The sequence below is a fragment of the Diadema antillarum genome, unplaced genomic scaffold (genome assembly GCF_040938485.1).
Source record: "Diadema antillarum isolate AM-2024a unplaced genomic scaffold, OU_Dant_1.0 scf00000134, whole genome shotgun sequence".
In the NCBI taxonomy this organism is placed as follows: Eukaryota; Metazoa; Echinodermata; class Echinoidea; order Diadematoida; family Diadematidae; genus Diadema; species Diadema antillarum.
In genome coordinates this window covers 1,801,242-1,809,995 of record NW_027271023.1, presented here as the reverse complement: position 1 = coordinate 1,809,995, position 8,754 = coordinate 1,801,242, and positions in this window count along the sequence as shown.

Below are 8,754 nucleotides of genomic sequence, written 5' to 3'. Positions count from 1 at the left end.
ATGCCGCCATATCTGCGACGAGGGAGGTGTGGAATACATTGCAGGTCCACATTCCTTTTCTGATCATTCTACCCATGGCCAGCTTTAAAATGACTGACATTTCACACCGAGTGTCTCATATTTACCCGCCATAACAATACTGCCCTCGTATTGATCCTCTCTGTTCTCGATTAAAGGGAGTACCTCTCCCTCCCCCTCTCTCTCTTTCTCTCTCCTCATATACATCCATATAATTATACACTTGAGAGGATAGATAGATATACAGATATAACTATGTATAGATTGACAGACAGAAAGACAGACAGACAGACAGATAGATAGATAGATACGTACATGCATAGCACATACATAGACAAAATAGATAAACAGATGTACATAAAACTAATTCCTATCATAATGTGATATCTAACAGCATCACCTGGCTGAAGCGTTAGTGCATTGATAATTATACGCGAGTGAATTTGGCTGTGAATTGGGTCAAAATTGCTTCCTCTCCCCCGCCCCCATCTCTCTCTCTCTCTCTGATTTTTCTGCACATTTAGATCTGTCAGATAGCCATCATCTTATGCCTGATTAACAGTGACATCCGTCATTCATGAGCGATTGATCACGAAGTATACTACGGAAGAATCACGGTATAGTCCCACGATTATCTGTTCGAATGCATCCGTATGAATAATGCTCAAATCGAGTCTTATGAGGCAATGACAGGTGCAAAAGCGACCTGCATGCTCACTTGAGATATAGAATACAAAAAGTTACACACAAGATTGTTGTGCGCACAACCAATACAAATAAATCAAGTTGAGTGGAAAATGACGGAAGGAGCCGCAATAATCAATATAATTATGATAATGAGGCCGAGAACGAAAATACCAAGGAATAATCCCTTAATATTGCGGTTTTTGATAGATGAGACAAAATCATGAGGAGATAGTTCTTTGAAGCAAAAGGAGTGAAATGCACGGGACAGATCAGAGAATCAGATGTCTTTCTGGAAACTGAGAATCTGTAATGTTTAGGGTTGTTTGATGTCAGTAAGTAGTCATAATGTAACTTCATTCTCTAGCTACTTTATTCATTTTAGGTGACGTCACATTGCAGTGCTTTATTTTCTGTTTCGATCAATCTATTCGAGTGCCATCTTTGTTTGTTCAGTCATGTTGCAATGGTCACTAGATATGTTATCTCAATATTTACTCTATTTCATTGATTTGAATTACAAAGAAACATTCATCCAGGATTTCGCGTATATCGATCATCTCATGAGATCTGGGTCGATCTCATTATGGGTTTCACATCGTGATTGAAAATTTTCAGGCAAAACAAAAAAAAAAGCAAGAAAGAAAAATTAAGAAATGGAACTAAACGCTCCAGATCAATGATCACGGTAAGAAGAACAACATTGCAGCACTGTTTGTTATACATATACCTCTCTTACAATCTCACAACTATTCTGCATTTCCCATACATTTGCTGAGACTGTGCAAACTTATCGCCAAATAGTGCCTTCAATCAATTATCTGTTTTTGTCAATTCCAACTCAAATGCTACCTACCGTGTAGTGAGCATTCGCTACCACAGGAAAAAAATGGAGGTAGAGTCTTTGATTGTGAATCTTAAATTTTGCTTTTATATACACACTTATGATATTTTGCAGTTGCACCTAAAACGGAGTGTTCGCTTGTTTCCCTGTCTCATTTGAGTTACGCCGTCTTGTCCTTGATCAGTAACAACTTTTCAGGCATGTTAAGGGTTATTTCTGGGCAAGGATCACCATATAGAAATGACTGCAAGGCAACACTCGTATAACACCAGCTTTCATATCATGATATTGCGGACTAAACTCAAGTTAACAGGAGGGGAAACCTCCAGATATACTATTATTATGTATTCATTTATTTATTTTTGGTGGGGGATGCGCGCATAACATACCTGTATAATATTTCACCACAACGGTTAGAAGGCTGAAAGGAAATACACATACAAAACAAAATCAAAAACACAGTCTATCATTGCTTTCTGAAGGAAGTTCAATCATTTCTCGTTCGGTTGTCACACTGTTATGAAATTATTTGTGACTTGAGTTTCCTGTGTTGTTTTTGTTGTTGTCTTTTGTACATCTAGTTGTTGGTTGACACCTTGTTTTCTTATAAAATATTCACTTGCATCTTTCCAGTATCTTTCCTTTCTCTACTGCGAAACGAACATAGTCATATGCGATATGATTTTAAATGAGAGTTCCAAAATTTAGTCGATGGGCGATGGTGAGGTTCAACTAATTTCCACACCATCCACTTCGTTGTGATAATTGTTTCCATGGCAACAATTATCATAATCCTTTAGCATACACATGAAAGCCAAAATCAAGATTACACTTATACTCTCATTTTCATCGGCAATGTTATCATAATTATCACCAGCAACAGCAACATGGTCTTTGATATCAGTTATCAAATGACTACCTGAGCTGAGTACCGTCATTACAGTAACTATCCCGTCCTTCACATGTCCTCATACGGTAACCATCTTCATCGGTTTTTTTTTCTTCACAATCATCACTGTCGCAACACTTCTTGTGGCACTCAAGCTTTCATTAGCACTTACCACATTTTTAAGGTGAAATTCGCAAATAATGTCATTGGTAAACGTTAGGAATATTCTTAAAGCCGTTAAACTCACACTGTGCCGTTATTGCCCTCCTCACAAGAAGCATGACGGAGAAAATAATTATTATGGCACTTTAAAAAAAGCGGAATCCTCTGTCCTCCGGTAGCGCGGAGGACAAGCTCGACACATGATGTAGTCCAGAATATCGCATTGTTCAACTTCATGATGTTATCAGGTATCGAATACTCACTATTGTTACGTCAAAACAAACAAACAAAGAAACAAACAAATAAAATGGTGTGAGGGATCCTTGACAACCCATGGGAGTTTTAGGTAGGGGAAGGGGTGAGTTTAAGCATACATACAGGAGCAAAGGTATGATCAGTCTTTCTGCTGTCACATGCGTGAAACGGCAGGTCTACACGGACTTGCATCATCGCACGCAGACCTCCGAACAATCATACAAATTGTGCGCTCAATCGGACACAAAGATAGATGGTGGGATGGAGACAGACATAGAGAAGGATAGATAGAGACAAGATTCACTTCAAAAGTTTCACTCACCCAAAATCTTGAGCATGTTTTCCTCCGTCTCAGTGTCGTAGTTGACAGCAGCTCCCGCGACGTCGTCATAGCTGGCGACAAGCCTGACTCCATCCTGCCGTGCGGAAGCACCAGCCTCAAGATCCCCTGGAGACGGGTCTGTCGTCAAGAAGAAAATGTAGTTCTTCCCCTCCATCACCTCGGCCCAGCACTGTTGTGGGTCGCCGAACCGCCCGACGCGGTAAACATGGGGGTAGTACGTCCTGTACTCGGCGGGGATATCCGCGGTCGGCAGCGCGGTCGCATTCTCGAACAGCTCGTAGCCCTTGTAGACGTCCGCCACGAGCACGTCGGCCGGATACGTGCCGTCCCACATCTGCTGTTCCCGCAGAACGCGAAGGACCGTGGCAGAGATGATGACGTCCGCCAGGGCTGTTCGCTCCTCCACTGATTTCGGCTCGAAGTTGACATGGAGCAGGATGCAACCTTCCGATGCCAGAAACAGACTCATCAGCACCATACCAAAGAGGCCTCGGGACGTTCTCCCCGACGAGCTCATAAAATTTCGCTTCCGCGATGCCATTGTCTTCCGATAATTTGCGTCCAAGGTACAGCTGTAAAACAAGTCCATGCACAATCAGGGATAAAAATAACAGAAATGAAAATGGTGCACTGAGTTACAAAGAGACTAAACTTGGTCTGCGGCACCTGCTCTGTGAACCTCCTATGGCAATCCCATAAATCCGCGGTACGCACTATGATGAAGTCAGAGAAATATAGAAATGCTGTCCATACATTCAGATAGTAAATAGAATCGTGATAAGGAATTTAGTTGGTAAGAGAGCACTATCTATTCCTTTTTATTTAATGAATGTTATCATTTCCCTCAGCAAGTAGACGACGAAGATACGCGAAACTTCGAGATTTCTTCACACCTTTAACAGTTTGGGTGAAATGCGGAAATTAATCACAGCAAGGCGTGTGCCAGTGTCTTAATCCCCTGAAAATCCATTCTCTTTATTTAATCCTCAAATGGGTTCAACTTCAGATTGTTGATGCAATCCACGTAAAGAAAACATAAAAGAAGAAGAAGCACTAATCAAGCCTGCATGGCCGATGCTTGCCCAAGCAGTACCAGGGAGCTTAGTAGTACGCTGCAAGACATCGACTCGACTAGTGGTAGGTACCTCGGACGATCCGATCCCCCTGGGCGCAAAACCTCTGTGAGCATTAAGCTTGTGTAGTGTGAGCTGTGTGCGTGCGTGTGGCTCGACGGTTACCCGAGAAGTGCACGAGCCTGGGCATAGTCTCACCGAGCGTTGCGTTGGTATAGAACTAATCTCCAGAATCGTCACATGAGTGCTTACATACAACTGGCCAGTAGCACCCTGTCTTACGTCCAGCAACTACTGTCAAATACTGTATGGCCCTCTGAACATACACTACAACCGCGCATGCGTCAGTGATCCTCTTCTTTCTTTCTTTCTTTCTTTCTTTCTTTCTTTCTTTCTTTCTTTTTTCTTTCTTTCTTTCTTTCTTTCTTTCTTTCTTTCTTCTTTCTGTCTTTGTTTCTCTCTTTTTTCTTTTTTTCTCTTTGTCCGGCTTTCTTTCTTTCTTTCTATCCAGTCCTCTTCCTTAATTATACCCATTTTCTTCCCCCCTTCCTATCCCCCATCTCTTCCTCTTTCCCAGTATTTTGTTTGCTTTTTTTTTATAGAATTACAAGCACTGAGCTGAAATATGAGCTCACAAAAAAGCTTGCGTCTTTAAAAGATACGTAGATGCTCTCCCTACTTGAAACATGCGAGATACTTTCGCGTTATGCGGGGGGTGAAAGAGCGGTACAATCACACACACACAAACAAACATTGAAAAGTCATTGTAAAGTTGACACTACGAGTACTTAAATTTTGAAATTGATGGAAATAGACTCCAGCTCTTTCTTTACTTCCCCTTGAGCAAGAGTAGAGCTCTTCCAATAGGCGTACATAAACAATGCGCAGAAAATAATATAGACCCCGCCATTACCTCATTCTATGAGCTTTAGATGTCAATGTACTCATGAGAAGTGAAAGTCAGGAGGATGTGCTTTTGATTATTACTCCGATAAGTTCCTAACCCTGCGATGACACAGAGATTACTCGTAATCACAAAACAAAGTATACATTTAAAAAAGATATCGTTATCTGTTGAAGCGACATGTACACCGGGGCTATACCGTCTTTCCTTTGGTGAGCATGCTTGGTGCATGAGAGCCTATAATTCACTGCACATGAAGATGGCAAGACTTGAATGTATTAAAGGGTCGGTCTATTTCCGTCGTTACATACGCTAATAAAATCACGAGAGAAGCGAGACCGGCCCTTTCCGGTCAGTCAATGGACTTTAATCCTTTAAGACTTCCCACTGACGTGTCAATTTCGATCGGTCTGGATTAGTTTAGGCTATTCGAATAGCCATTCCGAGATCGAGTAATCTTAACAGCAGTATAGGCCTATATACTACAGTTTTATTTCTTGCTTATTCAAAACTGTTGTTTGAGTTTTTCTCATTTTGTCCGTGCAGGAGAATTTAGCAACTTCGTGAGAATTTCAGTCAGTAGCAGGGAGTGATTTGATGTGATTTCCTCATCAAATTATCCGGAAGCAACGAGAAATAATGGATGGCGTAATCAGTTAAACACAATAAGACGACAACGGGATAGCAATGCGCTTCTGACATGTTTGAGAGCCTCTCTCAAAACAAGTTGTAATAAAATCAATGTAAACACTGGAAATCCGTGCAACAATGTTTCTTCTCGCCGACACTTCGAGATCGTGCCCATATGTATGTACTCTACCCGATGGAACGTTAAACAAAGCCATATCGATTACAATAGCTTCAAATCAAAACAAACACAAACTCTGCTCTCTGTTCGCTGGTGGTGTTTTGGTGCACGCCACAGTGCCAACGCAAAACAAAAGCCGTGCCCATAATCAACAGTCCTTCCTGGCGACCCACCTTATCGCACATCGAATCGGCTACCCGATACCGTCACATTACAAACCTCATCATGAATGATATAATGTACGTATAGAACCCAAGCCCCTCTTGCAATGTTACCTCATATTTGCAGGTAACTCGTCCCTCCCACAATCATTTAACCCTCCAAGACTGAAAGGCAATCCATGACAGAGATAATGACGACGACGGTATCATCATTAATTATGATAACAATAAAATAATAACGGTAGTAACATCGTCATAATTATAATTATGATACCAATGATTTTTTTTTCTTCTCAGCGAAAGACTTAGCATTTTCAGCAACCTCAGGTTCTGTTTCCCTCAAAGTATACAGTGTATAGTTTTGGTTGAGATGGGGTATTCAGATTACATTTTGCGACATGATTAGAAACTACTTATATAAAACATTAAAGAGCAAACCATTCGAAGAGGAATTAAAAGTTTATTTGAGGAAAATCGGTTTTGAAATTGTAGAGATATCAAAAAACAAAGTAACACCATAAGTGGTCCTAACAAAAGTTGGGACCCACCTTTTATAAGGACCACTACAGTCTTTGATTTTTTTCTTGATATTTCAGCCATTTCAAAAGCGATTTTCATCAAGGAAATTATGTTGAACGTGACTATAGTAACAAAAGGTGTCTGTTATCATCAAGATGATAGTATCGGTCATCGACAGGGATCAATAAATTGTTTTTATCTGGAAGGACCGACTTCAAACAATGCCGAGAAAATTATATTTTGTTGTAGTTTTAATGCATACATGATGTATATTCAGAGGTTTTGGTGCTGGCGTGTCTGACTTTAGTTTCCACAGCCACTGACACAATTGTTTATTTTTGTAAACGGCAAATAGGCCTATTAACACTCGAAACCACTACAGTCACGATTCTACACTTGAAAATGTGTCCTTTTCAACTCTCTCTGTGGTATTTATGATCTCGGAATGTTTAATGTTCACGCATTAATGTGTACCAGATCTCTCACAGAACAATACAACGAAGTGGTGCGTTATGGGCGCTGACGAAGGACAAAAATAAACCAAAACCAAAATACCTAAACGACGAGCGAAGAAATAAATCATGCAGTGATACAATACCTGTATATTACAGTCCTTCGACGTATACGATACCAAATTTCTCTTTGTGGATGTTCTTGTTTCGCTTGCTCCGCTGCATTCTTATCCGCTGAGAAATCTCGCCGCGACGGTAAGGAAGGGTATACTTTGACCTGTGTTTTAGCGATGCTGTTGAAGTACTGCAATGTCGAAGTCGTGGAATTTACTCGAAATGCTTGGAGAGAATGACCGTGAATAGAACGAAGATGGCAATTCTAGAATCTCGACCCTCCTCCTGTTCCCTCTGGTTTTTGGCTCTGCTGGAAGATGACAGAGAGTTCTTTGCTGATCTCCCGCTGCGCTGTCGTCTGGGGTGAAAGATGCACATCACAGCAGGTCAATTACACCAAGGAGGTACTAGGTAGTACCTCCTTGATAACACCAAACCATGGAGCCTCTCCAAATGGAAACGAAGAAAAAAAAAAGGCAAAAACAAACAAACTAAACAATATATATATATATATATATATATATATATATATATATATATATATATATATATATATATATGTAATGTACATACGTGGTGTGTGTGTGTGCTTTATGTGGGTGTTTATGTTCATGTGATTGCGACTTTTACTCGAGATAATTCGAAAGTCAATAATTACTACATACCGTATGGCGAGGTAGAAGGATGCAAAGTAGAAATCAAACATGACAAAACCATTGACCTGCCGTTTGATATCACAAAACATGAAGTGTAATGTGTAGGCCTATATATTGCTTGATATCTTTGATGAGATGAAAACGAATATATGTTTTTATTTGTTTTAACTGAAATCCGCCATCACAGCCTTGCTTGGCAGTGATGAAGGCATAGAGATTTTTTTTTTTTTTTTAAGTAACTTTCACTGGAAATCTACATGAATTAAAGGTGGCACACAATTTCCCCTCTCCTTAACCGCCCCATAAAAGTCTTCCCCTTAGATGAACACCTGAGTGTTTGTTTTAGGATGCGCTATGAGTTCACCGGGTTTAGCTGTGGTTTTGGAATGAGTGGAACACGAGATCTCTCTCGCGCATGCTGGGATGTCAGCTGCGTGTTCGACAAAAAGCAAAGCGTGTCAAGTTAAAGTGAGCCCTCAACGACTAAAGACGTCATAATAAAGCTCTGAGCGGAGTACATTTACCACTGTGGTACAACCAATTCGAAATTGAACAACGGATAGAAATAATACAGTACCGCGTATAGTACATGTACCAATGATCCGAAAGGGTCAATAAATGCTTTATTGTTTCCAAATGCTTTTGAAAGCAGACTACAAAACAACGACAATTATCAATCATACCAAAGTCTTCTTTCGTGAAGTTTGCTTACGGACCAAGCAAACTCTACGGCACCTGTCCAGGCAAACTCCATTGCTGAACCGCAACCATTAACAGCGGTAATGAGCACCTCATGACCATAAAACCGGCCATTCCAGAGAATTCTTTACATAATATAGGTCTTTGAACTTCATGGTTATTATCTCCCTCAT